The sequence below is a fragment of the Nelumbo nucifera genome, chromosome 1 (genome assembly GCF_055504915.1).
Source record: "Nelumbo nucifera cultivar China Antique chromosome 1, China Antique-T2T, whole genome shotgun sequence".
Taxonomy (NCBI): Eukaryota; Viridiplantae; Streptophyta; class Magnoliopsida; order Proteales; family Nelumbonaceae; genus Nelumbo; species Nelumbo nucifera.
The window spans coordinates 75,724,524-75,746,553 of NC_142649.1; positions in this window are offsets into that span (position 1 = coordinate 75,724,524).

The following is a 22,030-nucleotide window of genomic DNA, read 5'->3' on the forward strand; positions in this document are numbered from 1 at the left end:
CTTGCTGAAGGATTCGGTTCTTGTGAAGAACCACCTGCTGATTCTGCTCCACCCTATGCTGTGTCATCTTCAGTGGGAGCAGTCTTTGGAGTTTTCCTTGGGTGTGAACACCTTCATTGGGAGTTACTGCTACTCCGTATTAGGTATATCCCTCTCCTACCTTTTGGTTTCAGATCTGGTTCGGTTTAGGTTCAAGATTGATCCTTGAAAATGCATATTTTTTAAAACAGGGAATGTGATTCACACATAGGAGAGAGAGAACTTTTTGAAATTTTGCCCTACCTTCCTGTAGGGTTCAGCTATCCATATGATGGATCTCTCATTCCTTCACCTCTTGGGCTTGTTATACTACCTGTATAAGTCGACACGTGGCCAAACATCGTGCGGTTTGAGCACACCTTCATGGTAGTCGCGACTCCCTCCCCCTACAACGGAATAGTAGGTCGGCCCATCACGCATGTTCTACGTGTGGTAGTATCCACTTATTATTTGGCGATGAAGTTCTTGATTAATTACGGGGTGGGAGCCATGCGAGGTGACCAGCTCGAATCGCGCAAATGCTACGTAGTTGCTCTTAAAGGGAAGGCGAAGCTAGCAGAAGTCATCGAGCTTGAGCGACCCGCAGAGTATACCGACGAGCGAGCTGCCCCGACAGAGGAGATGGTCCACATACCGGTCTATGTCGAAAAACCGGATAGGACTCTCTAGATCAGTGCCTCGATCAACGAACCACTCCGCTCCCAACTATTAGGCCAGTAAGGCAGAAGAAGCGCAACCTCGCCCCAGAACGTTGGAGAGTAGTCAATGAAGAGGTTGGGAAGCTCCTAGCGGCAGACTTCATCAGGGAAGTCCATTACTCGAGCTGGGTGGCTAACCTAGTTTTGGTGAAAAAGGCCAATGGCAAGTGGCGCATGTGCATTGATTACACCGACCGGAACAGAGCCTGCCCGAGAGATTGCTTCCCGCTGCCCAAGATTGACCGTCTAGTGGATGCGACCTCAGGGCATGAATTGCTGAGCTTCCTGGATGCCTATTCTGGTTACAACTAGATTAGGATGGACCCTGTTGATGAAGAGAAGACTGCCTTCATAACCGAGCTCGGGTTATATTGTTACAAGGTCATGCCCTTCGGATTAAAAAATGCCGGGGCAACCTTTTAGTGCCTTGAAAATAAGATTTTTGAGCCTTTAATTGGCAATAAAATAGAATGTTATGTTGATGACATGGTTGTGAAGACCCTATTTTTGAATTTTTTATTGAATGATTTAAAAAGCGTTTTCCAAATTTTTTGAAAATATAACATGAAGTTAAATCCAAACAAGTGCGTCTTCAGAGTCACCTCGGGAAAATTCCTAGGCTATATATTCAACCGACGTGGCATCGAAGCCAACCCGGATAAAATAAAAGCCATCCTAGACATGAGACCACCCCGCAGAATAAAAGAGGTTCAGAGGCTGACTGGTCGGATAGCCGCCCTGAGCCCCTTCATATCCAAGTTGGTAGATCACTGCCTACCCTTTTTCAAAGCCATAAAAAAGAACAACTTCGAATGGACTGAAGAATGTCAGCTCGTTGACTGCCCAAGTTTTAACCCGACCTGAGGAAGGGGACGTATTAAAGTTGTACCTCTCCGCGAGCGACGAGGTGGCCAGCTCGGTGCTAATAAAGGAAGTAGATTGGGTCCAATGACCCATCTATTATGTTAGTAAAATTTTGCAGAACACAGAAACCAGGTACCCAGAGATCGAGTAATTAGTGTACACGCTAATCATAGCAGCTCGCTTCGCCTGTACTTCCAGGCCCACACTATCGTCGTCCTCACCAACAAACCTCTGAGGCAGATTCTGCTCAAATCCGAGGTGTCTGGTAGATTGATGAAGGGTCTATCGAACTAAGCAAGTACGATATCCGGTTTGAGCCTCAGATGACAAGCAAAGCCCAAGCCTTGGCCAATTTTGTAGCAGAATGCACATTCAGTACCATGACCCCCAAGCCGACCAAGCTCGAACACATGACGAGAGCTTCAACCAGTGCGACGCCAATCTCGGTAAGAGCAAGACCGACCTAGGATGAGGAGCCCTGGATTTTCCACGTCGATGGCTCGTCCAACCAGTAGGGAAGCGGTGCAGGAATGATTCTGTACAGTCCAAGCAAAGTAAAGCTAGAATACGCACTCCGGTTTGGATTTGCAGTATCAAACAATAAAGCTGAATAGGAAGCATTAGTCGTTGGGTTAACTCTAGCAAGGGAAATGAAGGCAAAACACTTCATCATATGCAGCGACTCGCAACTTGTGGTTAACCAAGTTACTGGTGAGTACGAAGCCCGCGACTCCACTATGGTAGCTTATTTGGCCAAAGTCAAAGAGTTCCTACGTAGCTTCATCTCCAACTTCATCAGACAAATCCCATGGTCCGAGAACACTAAAGCCGACGCCTTGTCTCAACTAGCCAGTACGAGCAGCAACACCATGCGGACCATGTGCATTAAGTATTTACCTCGGCCTAACATTCTCAGGGGGCAGAAGAGGTCGCTTCCGTATCACAAGCGAAATCGAGCTGGATCGACCCACTCATAAGTTATCTGCTTCACGGGACCCTACCTGCAGAACGCACTACGGCCTAAAGGGTAGAGTGCTAGTCAGCTAAGTATCTCCTTATAGACGGACAACTGTACAAAAGATCTTTCACACTCCCCTACTTGCACTGCTTGCGACCCTTAGAGGCCGAGCATGTACTCCGTGACACCCATGAAGGCTTGTGCGGCGCACACTTGGGGGGTAGAGCTCTCGCATAGAAGTACGATAGGTGTTAGAGGCATGCCAACATTCACTATCGACCTGCTGCTGATCTGAAATACCTCACTAGCCCATGACCCTTCGTGCTGTGGGGAATCGACATGCTGGGGCCTTTTTCGCCAGCGACGAGATAGAGGAGGTTCCTGGTCATAGCAGTAGAGTACTTTATGAAGTGGGTGGAAGCCAAACCTTTGGTAACGATCACAGCCCGCAACATATAGAATTTCTTCTGGAAAAACATAGTATGTCGCTTTGGACTACCTCGGGTACTTGTCTTCGTCAATGAGAAGTAGTTCGAGGATATCAAGTTTCAAAATTGGTGTGCCGAAATGGGAATCCAACAAAATTTCACTCGGTAGCACACCCCCAGGCGAACAGGCAAGCAGAAATCACTAACAGAGCGATACTTCACGGATTGAAAGCTCACTTAGCTTGAGCCAAGGGATTGTAGGTGGATGAACTGCCCAATGTCGTTTGGGCCTACCAAACTACCATTAAGACTGCCATAGGTGAAACCCCTTTCAACCTCACTTATGGCACAGAAGCGGTGGTTCTAGCGGAAATCAAGGTGTTCACACTACGGTTGGAGGCTTACGATAAGGAGACGAACAATGATGTGCTCCATACCAACCTAGATCTAGTAGAAGAAGTACGAGACCTGGCTTACATCCGAACCGCAACCTACTAACAAAGAGTAGCTTGGTACTATAACGCCCATGTCAGAAAATGACATTTCCGTGTTAGTGACTTAGTTCTTCAAAAGGTTATGGTACCTGAGCCCAGCATTGGTAAGCTTGGACCAAATTGGTAAGGTCCGTACCGAGTAAGATGGGTGTTCGGGGAAGGCACGTATGAGTTCGAGACTTTGGAAGGGAAGTAGGTACATCAAGCATGGAATATCATCAACTTGAAAAGGTACTACTTGTGACTACCGAACTGGTAAAAAAGGATCACCAAATTGGAGAGAGGACTGCAAGTCACTCCTAGAAGCCTAAGGGCCATGGTGTCGAGCTGGCATAAGACCTCGACACTACAACAAGTCCTCGTTGCCTCTATGGCATAGGCAGACAAGTCCTAGTCGCCTCTTCGGCATAGGCAGACAAGTCCTAGTTGCCTCTTCGGCATAGGCAGACCATTTCTCATGCCTGAGGCAAAGACAATTTGGATACAAACCCTACGACGTCTATCCCACCTCGACATATAACAAAAGGTTAATCCCATTTGAAATCTAGCCCGTTGGCTCGACACTAAGGGATAATCAACACCTAAGCGAGTAGCCCATGTGTAGACAGGTCGGGTATATACCTTGCAGTGTCCACCCACCTCAGCGTACAACGATACGAAGTTATCCCTACTTAGAGTCTAGCCCGTTAGCTTGACAATTCGGGGTAACCTACACTTAAAAAATTCACTCCTATTTGGTTTAGTTTACCAGTACGGGAGTAATCTACACTTGGAAAAAAAAATTTTGCACACAAAGATTGCAAAAACATTTGTATTTCATTGATATGGAATGTCAGGTACAAAAAAAAAATTACAATAGATCGAGCTCGGGTGTATTACAGAAGGTGGTCCAATAAAAGAGGCATTTACTCATCCTCATTGAGCAAGTCACCATCACTTTCTGCTTCGGAGTCCAGATCTTGGGCAGCTTCGACGGACATCTCATATGTGATTCTCGAAGTGGTTACGGCACTGAGGTTGAGCTAGGCAAATTCATATTGAGTTAACCACATGCTAAGTTTGAACCCTTTGTGGTAAATCGTTGTCCCTACCTCGACCATCTCTTTCCGAAACTCCGTTGAGAACTTGTACTCCTCAACAACCTTAGCCTTGGCCTCCTCCATCGTCTGAAGAAGTAGCTCAGTTTGTTCCTTTACATGGGCCTCGAGGTTCTCCACCTCCTTCTTCAATGTCGCCTCACGCTCCTCGAGTTCCTTCTTCTCCGACATTAACAAAGTGAGCAACTCCTTCTTAGCCCACACATCATTCTTCAGCTGGTTATTTTCGTTGTGAGCTAAGTTCAGTTCGGCGTGAGCTTTCTAGGAAGACTCCTCGGCTCTGAGGGCCTGCTTCAAGTTCACATTGGACTGATAAGCCAAGGCGTGGATGGTGGAATTCACCTACCAAGAGAAGAAAACAAACGTCAGAATACAAAAATCCAAGTACAAGACAATTTGAAAAGACATGTCCGAGAACTTACCACCATGTAGTGAGTAGCTGCTCGGGCTCTGAGCTGAGCATCTGACAATTCGGCCCAATAAGCGACCTCCTCACCAAATACTGCATCCTTGCTCTTGAAAAGGCCGAATTTTGGAGTCAAAATACTTTGAACTGTGTCGTCGTTACCCGAAGAAGCGATAGCTGCCGAGACAGGCTTCGAAGACGTAGCCTCCTCGGGCACGCGGGGTGGGGAGGGCTTACCCGAGTCCTCTTCGACCAGATCTATCACAGGAGGCTAATCGGTAGTTGACAAGCTGCTTGGGCTTAGGAATGACAGCTGGTGGGTGCTCAACGTGAGCCTTCTTGGTGGCTCTCTTCTTCTTCCCCCTCTTCATGCTCCCAAAGAGCACGTTGGCGGGGATGTCCATGACAGCTATGACAAAAAACGAGCTGACAGATACAGTACCAAAGTAAAACTGATGGGGAAAGTACATTAAACAACGATAGAAGTCTTTGAACTTCTGGCCGAGCTCCGCGCAAGATCATAGCACCTCCCTTGTCTTCAGGTCCAACCTAACACCGGGGCCTTGGATCGTTGCCCTCCAATGAGTCGGGAAAGGCCACCCCTCGGTGTTGCGGACCACAAAATAACGCCTCTTCTAGGTTAGAACTTTGTTAGGGAGCTCGTGCAAAAGTTTAAAACCAGGGCAAGGTGACAGATAGTAAGTTTGCCTGTGCTCGGGCAGAACACAAGACAAATTCTTCTTTATGGAAAAAATAGAAGAAAAAACGTCGAGGTCAAGGGGAAGGTTGTAATCGTGAAAAAGTGAAATGGTCCCTATGATGTTGAGGATGAAGTTCGGGTGTAACTGATCTATGGTGATGTTGAAAACTTTTACGATTTCGACTATGAGAGGGTGAAGTGGATGGCAAAAACCATCTACAAGTTGCTCCTCGAAGATTACGATCTTGTCGTGGCCGTGATCCCAAGAGAAGTTGCCTAAGGGGATGCTATACACAAAGTCATTGGGAAGTCTATATTGAGCTACAAAGGTTAAGAGCATGTCCGCCGTCATTGTCGACGAGCTGAAGTTGTCTAGTAGCCGACCTCGATGTGAGGTGGAAGCCAGTTACTTGAGGCCTCTCGCTCCTACTAAGGTGAGTTCACCTCGGGAGGACCGTGGGCCACATCCTGGCCCGAAGTAACCTCCTCAGTAGGACGAGGATCCATGGTCTGAGCCGAGGTACCCACCTCGGCTCCAATGGATTCACCGCTCCCATCTAAGAGACTATCAAATTTAAAACTAGACATACTAACGAGACATGAAATAAAAAAGAAAAAGCAAAGGGAGACTCACCAGAAGGAAGATTGAAGAAAGGAAAGCGACCTCAGAAAGACATGAACACAACCTCAAAGATTGCAGATTTGTGGACTTGTGGCGAGGAAAATGAGCCCCTTGGCCCCTATTTATAGCTAGTATATCCGGGGATCAACGGTCGAGATCAACACGATCTGACAGCTCTTAGAGAAACCGGTTGCACGACCGACGAGGTTGAAATTGATTTAGCGCGAGTTTTGACGTCCGTAGAGTTTATAAAACAACATGGCGTCCGCACGTAACTTAGACGTGATCTAGGTTATTCCTGGGTTGAGTCGGGCGTTCAAACAGGTCCAACCAACGATTCGTTCGTCAAGCTGCCTAGACCTCGTGCCAAATCCGCCTAGACTCATCATGAACTCTCTACACCGAGTTAAGACCCCTGACTCGAGGAGTGGGGGGAAATTGATGAAGGGTGATTTGGCCCGACCTATCGAGAAGGGGGCACGCGGGCATGATCTAATCAAGGGATGACAGCTCAGCCTGGCAAGCCTAGTTCGCAACATTTGTAGTTCAGGTATCCAGCCACCTCGCCGAGGCACCTCGGGTATCCAGTGCAGTTCGGGACTGAGGAATCGAAGTTCCAGCTCGGAGCCAATAAGCTGAAGCATCGTATAACCAACTCCGAAGGCCTCCCCAATAGATCCCGAATCTCTCGAGATCATGATGAGCTAACAAATCCAGACTTTTTCAAGATCATGATGAGGACTCGTCCTAGCTCCGCTAGAGTCGAAGGTGAAACGATAAGCGTTATCTACGTATTGCTCCTTCGGAAGCGGAACGAACATTATCTCCATACCCTGGAGATCCCAGAGCTTTTTCGTGAGACACACGACTACTCCAGTATATAAAGGAATAACCCTCAAGACACCCCAGATTCTCTCATAGATTGTTTGGCAGACCACCGATCCAGCTCGCCGTCCACCTAGAGTCCAAATTGCCCTCCAGCTAGGAATAGTCAGATCGTGCACCATTAAGTTTATAATGATACATAAGAGGGGAATTCTGATGTGTGCAAAATTTACATATAAATTCTGGTGTTTATGCATGGTTTTGATGCTGATTTGTGTGAATTCTTACCCCAATTTAGCTTGATTTCAGGAAATTGTCAAAGGGGACAAGTCTAGGGAAAAAGAGCATAAAATCATGCTAAAGGAGGCCAAATAGAAGGTGATACAGCCCAGCTGGGAGCAAGGCCCAGCCGAGAGGTCAAAGGAGGGTCATTCGGCCCATGCAGCCCATGCTGCACTCTTTGGGAAAGCCCAAAGAGAGAGCACAACCGAAGCTCTCCAATGGAGCCTATTCGGCCCAGCATTGAGGAGGCCCATTTGCAGATCAAGAGCAGCCCAAAGTGCAGCCCAAGGAGCCTAAAGGCGGGAAACTTTCTAGAAGAGAGAAAGGAGGCATTAAGTGAAAAACAAGGCTAATTGGGTAATTCTGGACAATTTCGGCACCGAATAGTAATTTGGGCATAACTCTCTCATCTGGACTCCGATTGAGATGATTCAAGATGAGTTGGAAAGATAAAGAAAAGTTATAGAACTTTCATGTTTTGCCTTTTGATAGACATGGACTGAATCAGGGTCAAAATCGAGCCCGAATTATTTGGAACCGCACTGTAGAACTTTCTAGATGAGAGAACTTTCTAGATGGGAGAACTTTCTAGAGGAGGAAAGGGGCTGAGGAGAAGGCTATAAAAGGAGAAGAGAGCCAAAGGAAAAGGAGTACAACATCTGATTTCAAACTCTCCTTGAGCTCTTGTTCTAAGAGAGAAGAAGAGAGAGAGATAGGCGCAAGAGAGGAGAAGAGAGGAGGAACAAGCAGCTTCAAGAGAAGAAGAAGCTGAATTCGAAGGGGGAGAAAGCAATTGGAGATCAAGGTTTCGTCCTCACTTGATTTTTGCACAAATTGGTAATCGAATTCAGCTAAGATTTATATAATTTCTCCATCAAATTTTCCTTTCTTGCTGTAATCAAAGCATGTATTATGCAAATTCAATTCTGTAATTTGTTTTCTAAGTTCATTCGAGTAAAGTAGATTCAATCTTGAAGTTTCTTGTTTGGAATATCAATTGTGGATTGTTGGCCAAACTGCTATTCTGAAATCTCAGATCTGAAATTTCATATCATGAATTTACAAGGTCTGAATTGCTATTTTCCAATCTCAGATCTGTAAATTCAAATCATGAAATAGTGAGATCCGAACTGCTATTCTATAAAATCAGATATGTGATTTTAGATCATGAACTTGTAATACCTAAATTACTTGAGAAAGAATTCAGGTAGCTTTAATTCAGTCTGGCTGAATTGCTCATCTTTCTTGGAATTCCTAGTGCTTGAGAAAGACTCTAAGAATTCAGATCTGCCAATCAAGAGCCGAATTGAGTGCAAGGTTAGAGATAACTTGCACAATTCGGTTCGTAATCATTCAGTTGAGTTGATGATCATCCAGCTGAAATGAAGCCCTAGAATTGCTAGATCTGAATGCATGCATGGTGATTAGATCCTTGATAGAGATATAAGGACCATCACTCATGCATAGATTGAACATGTGCTCAAGAGAGGCTGTTCATTGCTTTGGGATTTCACCAAATCAAGGCTGAATCCTATTCTACTCGAATTACCTAGAAAACTAGTTGCTGAATTTATTTTGTTTATGCATCTTTAGCTTGTCTCTTCACTTGCATACAAGGTGTTTGGTGCAATGTGTTAGAAATAACTTTGTAGTTAGAATTTCAGATTTTCATTAGTTTTACATTTCGGCTGATCAGATAACAGTAGACTGATATATTACTAGTAGTTGCTACATAAGTCCTCATGGAAACGATACTCTACTCACTACTCTATTACTTGAGCGGCTAGTGCACTTGCTATTGTCACAATGAGCCACACATCAAGTTTTTGGCACCGTTGCCGGGGACTTATTGCAGCAATATTAGGAACAATTAGCCACTGTTAATCTGATTTTCAATTCGGTGCATTATAGTTCAGATTAGTATGCATTAAACTCCTTTGCTGATCTAGTTAGTTCTCTTTCCTATTGATGATCTACTTCATCTTTGATTTCTGATTTAGTCTCAGTAGTAGAGCTGCATTCTAGTTTGCATATTTCATAAAAATAATGTGGATCAGATCTATATACATTAATTATCATTGCTAAAATAAAAAAATCAGATCTGAGCACATAGGAAAAAAATGATTTATGATCTTCATTGCTGATTGCTGTTTTAGTCTCAGTAGTATAGTCTTGCATATTTCATAAAATAATGTTCTAGTTTCAGGAGTGGAGTTGTGTTTTCTTTTATTCTGTATACTTCATAAAATTGTGTGGTTCAGATTTGCATACATTCACTATCATTGCTGAAATCAGAATGCAGATTTGAGCACACGAGAAAAAAAATTAAGTCTGCTGTTCTAGTTTCAGTAGTGTAGCTGCATTCTAGTCTTGCATTTTTTTAAAAAGGGTGTGGTTCAGATCTGTATACATTACTTTTCATTGTTGAAATCAGAATTCAGATTTGAACACACAAAAAAAAAAAAAACATACATAGCTGTTCTAATTCAGTAGTGTAGCTGGTAGATGTAGTTCTTCAGATCTGCACACACTCAATTACTGATTTAGGTAATCTTTTCTTTTAGTTCTGCACTGGTTAATCTGAATTCTCTTTCCGTTGTAGTAGGATTCAGATCTGTATTTTCCGATATCTGTAGTATGATTCATATCTGAATTTTCCTATTACTGCTTTGCCTAGTTCAGATCTAGCTAGTTTCAGTAGTTTCAGACTTTTCTTCTTTCCCCTTACTGAATGCATATAGGTTAGGTTGCTGTAGAATATAGCTTATTAATTCTATAGGTTATTTGGATGAGTTGACAGATTTCAGATCTGATTTTCTGCTGTTATAGCTTCCATTTTTGATTTAATAGATCTGATATAATTCTGATTTAAAGTAGGTTTCAGATCTATGTTTTATGATTTCTGTGGTGTAGTTCAGATTTGTATCTTCCTATGACTGATTTGCTTGGTTCTTTGCAGCTGTTTTAGTTCAGATCTGCATATATTAACTATCACTATGGAAATCAAAAATCAGATATGAGCTCACTGAAAAAAAAATTCTTTTGATCTTCATTGCTGATTTCTTTAACTGTTAGCTGATTTCAGTTCTGTACAAATCTGCATATAGTATTCTTCATTATTAATATTATACTCTATTTTTTTTTTCTATTGCTGATTTGTTTAGTTTTGATTACTGTTTTAGTGCTGCTAGTTTAGCTGGTTTTTGGGTCTATATAGCTCATAAAAACAGGGGAGTATAGATCTGTACACAGTAGATTTCAATGCTGAAATCAAAAATCAGATCTGAGCACACCGGAAAAAAAAAGAAATGAAAATATAGTAGTTCTAGTTTCAGTAGTTAACTGATTTGAGTTCTGTATATTGACTTTAGTGTAGTAGTTCATACCTGTATACATTGTTTTATGCCTTTCTGACTTCAAGCCTGAGTTAATAGATTGCTGATTTGATAGAACTTTATAGGCTGCTTTTCTTTTTAGACTTTGGTTGCTGTTTTGGCCTTGGTAGTATAGCTGATTTGTAGTTCAGTGTACTTTATAAAATTCTTATAGTTCAGATCTGTGTAAATTACTCTTCATTGCTGAAATCAGAAATCTTAGGCTGCTATTCTTGTTTCAATCTTGTATATCAGTTTGGTAGTGTGCAGTCTTCTTGATTTCAGTCTTGTATATCAGATTTCAAATTTGTCTATATTAGTTTTCAGCCAGTTGATTGTTCTTTTTCTTGAAGTTTTTCTTGTTAGGTAGCATTCAACTTTCTTTGCTTTGTAGATTTCTACTCTCTTAGTGTTTAACAGTTCCTCTTTCTTAGGATTGCTGCTTGTTTGATAGCTTATATTCCTTGATTAGTGTACAATAGTTTCTTTACTATTTTGATAGAGGAGATGGCAACAACCAACCATCAATGGCATTCCAAAAGAGCACAAGTTAGAAGGCAGCAAGGTCTTCACAATGTGGACACATATACAGCTTTATCTGCACAAATAGGTGCAATCAGCAGGAAAATAGATGAAATGCAGATGGAAGCCATGCATGTGCAGTCCATGACTTGTGATTGGTGTGGGGGAGGCCACATCAGCACTGCATGCCAAGTTGGAAATCAGTTTATGCAGCCTCCAGAACAGGTAAACTTTTTTGGCCACTTTCCAAGGCAGCAATACAATCAATACCCTTGTGGCTTTAACCCCGGATGGGGAGGATACCCAAATCAGCATGTACCGAAGCCCTTCCCCCAAAACTTTCATCAGCCAGAACAGAATTCTAACCTAGAGGAGCTGATGACCAAGTTCATAGCTAGTGCTGAAACCAGATTTCAGAATAACGAAACAACAATAAAGAACTTGGAGAAGCAAGTCGGGCAGTTGGCACAATTGATTTCAGCAAGCATACCGAGCACTCTACCAGGGAGTACTGAAGTGAAGGAGAAGGCAAGGGCTGAAAACAAGGTTAGCAGGTTGGCCAACAACCTTGAGCTTTGCATACAAGAGGGACGAGCTGCAAGGGAAGAGAATGAAAAGATGCAAGGCATGGCAGCATACTTGAATGCCAATCCACATTTTCAAGGGAAAGAGTGTCTCAAGTTGGATGGCTTGGATACCCCGCCAATACCCATAAGCAAGCCTTCAACCCAAGAGCCACCCTCCCTTGAGCTGAAGCAACCCCCTCCACCTCTAGAGTATGCTTTCTTAGAGGCTTCATCAGCACTACTAGTAATCATATCAGTAGATTTGAGCCCTTTGCAAAGAGAAAAGCTGTTGAGGGTGTCTCGGGAACACATGACAGCTTTAGCTCGAAAGGTGTCATTGATGATGAGGTTGGTGGATGTTTTTAGGCCAGCGGTCAGCACCTCACTAGAAGGTCGAGCTTTAGACCAAAAACAAGCGCTTGTTGGGAGGCAACCCAATTCAGATTTTTAGTCATAAACTCTCTTGTTTTTGTTTATGCTTTTCTTATTCATATTAGTTGAGTTTAGTTAGTATTTATGTAGGATGTTAATTAAATAAGCTGTTGATATCTCTTTGTAGTTTTATGTGATTCTTAGCAGCTAGAGGATTCCCATCACAAGAGCTATTGCAGTATTCAGAAGAAACTTCAGGGAAGTCCTCTAACCCCTCTCATTGATTGATAATGCTCTTCATGCAATTACCTTCATTGCTGGATTTTTTTTGTTACTCTCTAACACTAGGAACATTGAGGACAATGTTCATCTTAAGTGTGGGGGAGTGAGGTTGTAGCCATGCACCTCAATCATCCCAACACACACATGCTTGCAATGACATAACCAAATAAATTAGAAAGCCCCTTAAGATCATTGCTGTTTATTAGGTGAATTCAAAGAGGGAATACAATGAGTTGAGGGAGACCACTGTATGTGTTTTCATTTATTCTTGTGAATGATCCAACTTAGCACAATGCATGAGGTTAAGGGAGCTGAATATGACTTTCAACATGACCGACCCTAGCTATCCTCATGTGTAGAATGTACTTAATTGATGATCATTCGAGCTAGTTCACATCTGAACTATTAATGCATGAGGTTCAATAACTAAAAAAGAAAGAGAAAAAAAAAGTGTGAGATGGAGCATAAAATGCACTCACACCAAAAGAAGAAAGAAGAAAATACCCCATGTGAGATGGAGCATAAAATGCACTCACACCGAAAGAAAAAAGAGAAAATGCCTCGTGTGAGATGGAGCATAAAATGCACTCACACCAAAATTGTGGTTGAACACTCAGATAGATGTAGTGACAGATTTGAAACCAAGCTCATAGTAATAGTTAATTTTATAGGTAAAGGTGCTGATTTGCATGATGAAGGGAAGTGAATGTTGGAGCATGAAGAACCTCATATTCTACCTTTCCTTAGATCTTATGTATGTGATAAGAATGGTAGTTCATAGGAATGGAGCAGAGTACTTACACAAGTTTCCCAACCACTCAATGCATCATCCTCCTAAAAATTCATCTGGTAAATGGTGAGAATAAGGGGGGATGATTAGTTTATGGGTTATGTCTTTGCTTGGGGACAAGCAAAAGCTTAAGTGTGGGGGTGTTTGATGTGTGCACAATTTACATATAAATTATGGTGTTTATGCATGGTTTTGATGTTGATTTGTGTGAATTCTTACCCCAATTTAGCTTGATTTCAGGAAATTGTCAAAGGGGACAAGTCTAGGGAAAAAGAGCATAAAATCATGCTAAAGGAGGCCAAATAGAAGGTGATACAGCCCAGCTGGGAGCAAGGCCCAGCCGAGAGGTCAAAGGAGGGCCATTCGGCCCATGCAGTTCATGCTGCACTCTTTGGGAAAGCCTAAAGAGAGAGCACAACCGAAGCTCTCCAATGGAGCCTATTCGACCTAGCATTGAGGAGGCCCATTTGCAGATCAAGAGCAATCCAAAGTGCAGCCCAAGGAGCCTAAAGGCGGGAAACTTCCTAGAAGAGGGAAAGGAGGCGTTAAGTGAAAAACAAGGCTAATTGGGTAATTCTAGACAATTTTGGCACCGAATAGTAATTTGGGCATAACTCTCTCATCCGGACTCCGATTGAGATGATTAAAGATGAGTTGGAAAGATAAAGAAAAGTTATAGAACTTTCATGTTTTGCATTTTGATAGACACAGACTGAATCGGGGTCAAAATCGAGCCTGAATTATCTGGAACCGCACTATAGAACTTTCTAGATGAGAGAACTTTCTAGAGGAGAGAACTTTCTAGATGGGAGAACTTTCTAGAGGAGGAAAGGGGCTGAGGGAAAAGGAGTCCAACATCTGATTTCAAACTCTCTTTGAGCTCTTGTTCTAAGAGAGAAGAAGAGAGAGAGATAGGCGCAAGAGAGGAGAAGAGAGGAGGATCAAGCAGCTTCAAGAGAAGAAGAAGCTGAATTCGAAGGGGGAGAAAGCAATTGGAGATCAATGTTTCGTCCTCACTTGATTTTTGCACAAATTGGTAATCGAATTCAGCTAAGATTTATATAATTTCTCCATCAAATTTTCCTTTCTTGCTGTAATTAAAGCATGTATTATGCAAATTCAATTCTGTAATTTGTTTTCTAAGTTCATTCGAGTAAAGTAGATTCAATCTTAAAGTAGTGCACTTGCTATTTTCACAATGAGCCACACATCAGATTCCAACTAATACTTCACTTGAAGTAGAAGACTTAGTATAGTACACAAGATTTGATAAGCTAACAATGATATCTGACCACATATTTTTTACAGAAACCTGCTGTTGCTGATTGAATATTTCATTATTTCTTGATCTCCATATAATCTCCAAAGATTATGATAGAAAACAGTGAGCACACGTTGATTCTAACTTTTTACATTATGTCTTTCAGCCATTGTGAAAAAACGAAAAAAAGAATAGGTAGAGGAGTGGGGTATAATGACCATATTTGGCTACTAATATCACATTTGGTAAATAGATGAATAAGGTCTTCAGGTTCTCTATGGCATATGGCACAGTCACGGCTTTGGATAATGTTCCGGTGATGTAAATATACTGCACTAGGGAGCTTTTCTAATACTAGTAGCCAGAAAAAAAAAAATGTTGGATATTCTATATATAGGAGTTAGGAGCAAGGTAAACACCACACATTAATCGGACTTTAGATCAAATGGACCTGGGTTGGTTACCACTATAGATGAGGGTGAATTCCCCCTGGGGCTGCTGTTCGTGGCAATTTTAAGAAAAGAGCAAGGTTACAGAAATCACTGGGCGACTTTCACTTTACCACAAACAATTATGAAGAGGCTATGGGGGCGAACCTTAACCTGCCCCCCAGCAACATGAGAGTCTTAGCGTGGACTGTCAGGGTGGCGGGAGTTCCTCGACAGTTCGACATCTTCAAAAGCTCCTGGCTGATAATAACGGATTTGGAATCCGGAGCTTGTGCTTGTAGGAAGGTGTTTAATAATTTTGTCTGGAGATTGGGTTTTACTCAGTTTATTTTGAGGGGAATGTTTAAGCTGTGATTTAGGCTCTGTTGGAGACGTCGTCTCCTCTTCCTTGGCGTATTCAACATACGATCGCCGATTGCAGAGCTCTTCTTCATAGTTTCCCTCTCGATTCAGTGAGTTTAGATCCTAGGAGCGCTAATCGGGTAAGCCATATCTTGGCTAATTTTGGTTTTAGATGTTCTTAGGATTAACACCTGTCGGTGTGTCCTAGTTTTCTCTTTGTTTGTATTGATGGCGATTGCTCTCTGAACTCCAGTGTATGAAATAGCCTTATCAGGCTTTAAAAAAAAAAAAAAAGACTTCGTAGGCCGATTTGGTATTAACTTTTCCATCCTTGCTAGAAGCCCATACCCACTTATCTTCATTATGAGAATCTAAACTTACTGGAATGGCACATATATTTGATTTAGTGGCGAGACTTCATTGAGATTCCAATCTGCATTAACAATACAGTTAGCCACAAAGTAAGGATTGTTTCTCGAAAACGAGCCATTTCTTTTCTGTAAACCTTTTTTTAGTAGATGTGTTCCTACCGCTTCGCTAAACCCCAGGAGTCATTATGCCTAGCTATTAAATGTAAGAATTCCTTTCAACAACCATATTTGAGACCCAATCCACCAAACTTTTTTGGCTTAATGACCTAGTTCCATCCAACTTGGTGTTTCGATTGTTTTCCCTATGTACCCCATAAGAATCCCTTCTTAATAGAATTGATTTGACTCAAAACAGTATTAGCTAGTAGGGATCTTAAAGCTTTGGAAAGAGTGGTTGGGAATATTTTCAATAATACTGCTAACAAGTAAACAAGGGTATGGCGACCTGCTAAATAGAGAGTTAATTTCGCTCTTCCATGATCGATGCATGCTAGTCTACTTCTAATTAACTTTTATCCAAAAGAGTTAATTTCACTCGGGCGACCCTCTACACACCTAAATACTTTCTCAAATTTTGTCGTCATTGGGATACCCGAGTTAGCTGATATATAATACACGTTTGAGACATGAGACATCGAGGAATGTTGGCTGATACTATCATGCGGGATTTTGCTAAAGTTTATAGTCTCACCCACTTAATTACTGAAAAGGTTAAGAATGCCCAGAATTTTCCTTTATTGGGATAGGGATGCTCTAGATATTATGTGATAGAGGAGGTGTATGTCGAGCTAATTTGAAAGGTTTGACCTCCCTTATTATCAATCAGACCTAACAAGATTTCTAAACAAAGAATAAAAAGGTATGGCGAAAGAGGACCCCCTTCAGATGCCTCTCGTTCGTTTCAAAGGTTTGATCATTGGTCGTATGTTCAAGTTTCTATTAATGATCAGATAGATCAGGGTTGTATTGGGAGCAGGTTGTAGCAAGGACACATCGTTCTGGGTCTAGTGAATTGAAAGAGTTACTGGGCTTAATAGAACACGCCTCTGATTTCAGATCTTAGCTGGGCTCTCTATTTCCATATCGTAGTTGGCTCTTATCCCTTTTGTTTTATCCATTAATCATAGTTATCTTTATTATTTATTAGAGTTCTACTTGGACTCTACTTGCTTGTATTTAAATTCCTATGCATCGAATATAGAAATCAATAATCTTCTTCTTTCTCAAATAATATCTGTTATGGTATCAGAGAAGGATCAACAAGAGATGGCTAGGAATCACTTTGACAACAACTCAGCCTCCTCTGCTGCGGCTACCACTGTAGAAACAACACAAGATATTACATCTCTTCGGGTGCCTTCAACCACAATAGCAACACTCAACTTTGGTCAACTTGTTACAGTAAAATTGGATCGTTACAACTATCTGATCTAGAGATCACAGGTACTACCTGCTCTCCTTGTATCGGATATCTGCTTGGCTATGCTGATGGAACACTTATCTGTCTGCCCAAAACAATTCAAACTAATGGTCAGTTCACTCCAAATCCTGCATATACCCAATGGAGGAAACAAGATCAGCTTCTTCTTAGCTGGATGCTCTCCACGCTTACTGAATGAGTCCTTGGGCAAGTTATTGGCTGCAACACAGCACATGCTGTATGGAGTAGTACCCTAGAAAAATTGTATGCGTATTGTTCTAGAGTCAGAATCATGCAATTACATAGTGGTGGAGGAGAGTTTTGAAATTTTCTTTCCTTGAACAAAATGGGATAACTCATCCATTGACCTGTCCTCGTACCTCCGAGCAAAATGGCAGTATTGAGAGAGGTCATCGTATCATTGTTGAAAATGGACTGACTTTGCTTGCTCAAGCTTCAGCTCCATTTATTTATTGGTGGGAAGCATTATCTAGTGTTGTATATTTGTATAATCGCACACCTACTCGGGTTCTTGGACATCGATCTCCCTGGGAGAAGTTATTTCACAGCACTCCAGATTATAACTTCTTGAAGGTGTTTGGTTGTCAGTGTTTTCCATATTTGAGGCCTTATAATAGTAATAAGATGAACTATCGTTCTACTCCTTGCATCTTTCTTGGGTACTCACTACGCATCATGGGTACAAATGTCTTGATCCTTCTACTGGTCGCTGGTATGTCTCTCGTCATGTCTTGTTCAATAAGAGCTATTATCCAATTAAATTTATTAATCATGCTATGCCTCAACCTAGTCACTCCCAACCTATACCCTCATTTCCCATTTAGTCCATAATTTTATCTTCCATCAAACCAAATTATACCGAATTGTCTCCTCCCCTTAACATCACGCCACAACCTTCTCTCCTTCACCCTATATTTGATTCATTACCCTCCAATTCTGAGTCGACTTTAGAATTGGCTGATCACCATACCAATACCAGTATCCCAACCTCCCCTCCCTCCACCTCTACTACTGTCCCTCTTAACTCTACCCATGTTGATCCCCCACCAACCAATACTCACCCTATGACCACTCGGTCAAAGAGTGATATTTTTCAAACCCAAAATCTACCTTGCACCCAAATACCCTACTATTGAACCCATATTTGAACCCTCTACTGTTAAGCAAGCTCTCTTGATCAAGAATTGGTACAATGCCATGAAAGATGAATTTGGTGCACTTACTCGTAACAAGACTTGGGTCCTTTACCTCACCCAATTGATCAAAATGTCATTGGCTCTAAGTGGGTTTTCCGCCTTAAGCGTGGTTTAGACAGTTGCATTTTACGCTATAAGGCCCGCCTTATTGCTAAGGGATTCTCTCAACAAGCGGGTGTGGACTATCACAAGACATTTAGCCCAGTTGTTAAACCTGTCACCATCAGGTTATTACTTTCTATTGCCGTCTTTAAAATTTGGCCCATTCATCAAATTGATGTTTAAAATGCATTTCTTCATGGGGATTTGGAAGAAACAATTTTTATGGAACAACCACCGGGTTTCAAAGATGCTACTCATCCTAATCATGTTTGTTTGCTAAAGCGCTTTCTCTACGGCTTGAAACAAGCTCCACGCACTTGGTAAAACAAACTTGCCATGTTCTTACAAAATCATGCCTTTACCTACTCCAAAGAGGATCGATCATTCTCTCTTTTACAAACATGATCATCATGGGTCTCTCTTCATTCTCATCTATGTGGATGACATTCTCATTACAGGCAACAACTCTTCCATGATTGCATCTCTTATTGTTTTTTTGAGCTCTACATTCGCAGTTAAAGATCTTGGAGATATTCATTATTTCTTAAGAGTTGAAGCAAAACAACTCTCATCAGGCCTCTTCCTCTCCCAACATAAGTATATTATTGATATTTAACTTCCACCGGTATGATTAATGCCAAACCAGCCCGCACTCCCTTCTCTTTAAGCTGTTCTCATACTACAAAATCTTTCTCTGATGTTACCTTATATAGGAGGACTGTTGGTGCCTTACAATACTTGTCACTTACTCGCCCTGACATCGCCTTTACTGTCTATAAGGCATGTCAATTCATGCATGCACCATCAACAAGTCATTAGGCGGCTGTCAAACGTATTTTATGTTACTTAAAAGCAACCATGCATTATGGATTATGTATCACACCGTCTTCAGTTGATTCCCTTCTATCATTTTCTTGGACAAGTGATCATGTGGATAGAAAATCTCAAAGTGGGTTATGCATTTTCCTTGGCAGCAATCCGGTCTCTTGGTCTTCCAGAAAGCAAAAGGCAATCTCTAGGTCCAGCATTGAGAGCGAATACCCCAGTCTTGCATCTACAGAAATTGAGACACTCTGGATTCAATCTCTACTTCATGAGATTGGATTTCCCCTTCGATCACCCCTACCTTACTTTGCGATAACATAAGTGCAACCTTTCTTGCAACGAATCCAGTTCTTCATTCTCGACCCAAGCATATTGAGATTGGCATCCACTTTGTTAGAGATTTTGTCGCCAAGAAGAAGCTTCATGTTCAGCATGTCAACTCTGTAGAATAGCTGGCCAATGGTTTCACTAAAGGGCTCCCCTTCAACAAATTTGCATCTCTTCATTCCAAGTTACACATGACATGCCTGTACAACTTGAGGGGGGATAATAGAACACGCCTCTGATTTCAGATCTTAGCTGGGCTCTCTGTTTCCATATCGTGGCTGGCTCTTATCCTTTTTGTTTTATCCATTAATTATAGTTATCTTTTTTTATTTATTAGAGTTCTACTCAAACTCCACTTGCTTGTATTTATTTATCCATTAATATCTGTTAGGGCTTGAGGCGAGCAAGATGTTTTAGGTTTCTAATAGGAAAGATGGATCTGGTATATAGGTTCATGAGGTTGGTGCGATTGAGGAGAAAAACACAGTGGGTTGAACAAGATTTTGTAGCAGTTGTGGGATTTCATCGGTCAATGGTGTGACTAACATCCATACTTGGGTTTGTGGCTTCCATAGAATTGTTGGGTTTATCTCTTGAAGCCATGGGTGTAGCTGATGGAAAACTTGTAGATGTTCGGCTTGGATTGAGATCTCCACTTGCAAAGTTTCACTGAGGTTGGACTCCATCTTGAGATTGTTCTAAATTGCATGGCTTCGTTACTTTTATAGAGGCTTCATTCCAAGATTTTATTTTCTCAGTTGGTTTACATGGCCTTAATTAGCTTTGAGGGTAATACCTTCACTTGGTGCAATGGGAGAGAAAGTCAAGCTTGTGTATGGGCTTAACTTGATCGTGGTTTGGTAAACACCACTTGGCTTTCCAGTTTTACCTCTTCTCCTGTCAAACACTTGAACAATTTATATATACATCACTGCCCTCTTCTTTGTAAGTTTCTTGATACTTCTGAGGCAAGTCCTTCTATGTTCAGATTTCAGTAGATGTGGCTGAGTCACAATTCTTTCCTCCCTATATATGGTGACTACAAATTAGAACCTATAAGCTTCAGGTTCTCCTCTTTAGATTGAAATGGTTGAGAGGCTTCAGGTTCATGACGTTCTCAGAAAGGAAGTGGCTCATGCTGAATTTTTTCATACCACTATGAAAAGCTAATCAGCTAGCGCCCATCCTTGATGAAGGAGATCGTGCGCTTTCTAAGATGGTTCTTCTATCTCGGATTGGAATCAAATTATTTTAGAGGGTATTCATTACTTTGAAAATGTTTTCTCCAGTTGAGCCATGTCATTAATCTTAGATGGCCTACTAGATGTTATCCCTTCTTCTATCACTGATCTGATAATCTGCAGTTGCTTCTCCCTTCTATAGTGGATGAAATTAAAGTTGTAGTTTTTTTCTCTTTCTAATGATTCTACTCCGGGCCCGATCGGCTTTATTGGTTATTTTTACACTCACTACTGGGACATTATCAGTGAAGATGTGATTACAGCTATTTTGGATTTCTTCCATGGTATGGACCTTCTTCTGAGCTTTATTTCTACTTAAATCTCTCTGATACCTATATGCCAGAACCCTCAAAGTTTTGTAAACTCTAGGCCAATTAGTGTGTGCATTTTCTCTTATAAAATCATATCTAAGATTTTGGTTGACAAATTGAGTGGTCTTCTCCACAAGATAATCCGGGTCCCCTCAACAAGTTAATTTTACCAAGGGCAAAAATATCCTTGATAACATCAATCTTGCTCCGGAACTGACACAAGAGATTGACCGGAAAGTAAGAGGGAATAATTCGATTATCAAACTTGATATGTTGAAAGCATATGATTGGTTGAACTAGGATTTCCTCTTCAAAGTGTTGACTAAATATGGTTTCTCTGATGATTGGATTGCTCTTAATCCGAAAGACTATTTGCAACTATTGGTTTTCTCAGAAAATTGGAGGTCCCCTACATGGTTATTTCAAATCTTCAAAGGGGCTCAGACAGGGTGATCCTCTGCCCCCCTATCTGTTTATCATTATTGAAGAAGTTTTAAGCCGAGGTCCTTCTCATTTATTCACTTGTAATCCAGAGCTGTATTACCATGTGCCGAGAGGTTGATCCCTCTTTCTCATTGTCTATATGCAGCAGATGATACCATTATTTTTTGTACAGGCTCCGAGTAAACTAATGGTGTTCCTTAACTGCAATGAATCAGGTTTTAGTCAAAAAATAAACAAAAGAAAAAAGTTGTTTTTACATATTTGCCAAGGTGTCTGTTCGGTTGATTCTTGGTTTTGACAAATAGCCACTTCCATGTAAGTAGTATATGGGGGGTCCCTCTCCATAAAGGGAAGGCAAGACTTTATATATTTGATGAGAAAAATAAATTCTAAAATGGAAT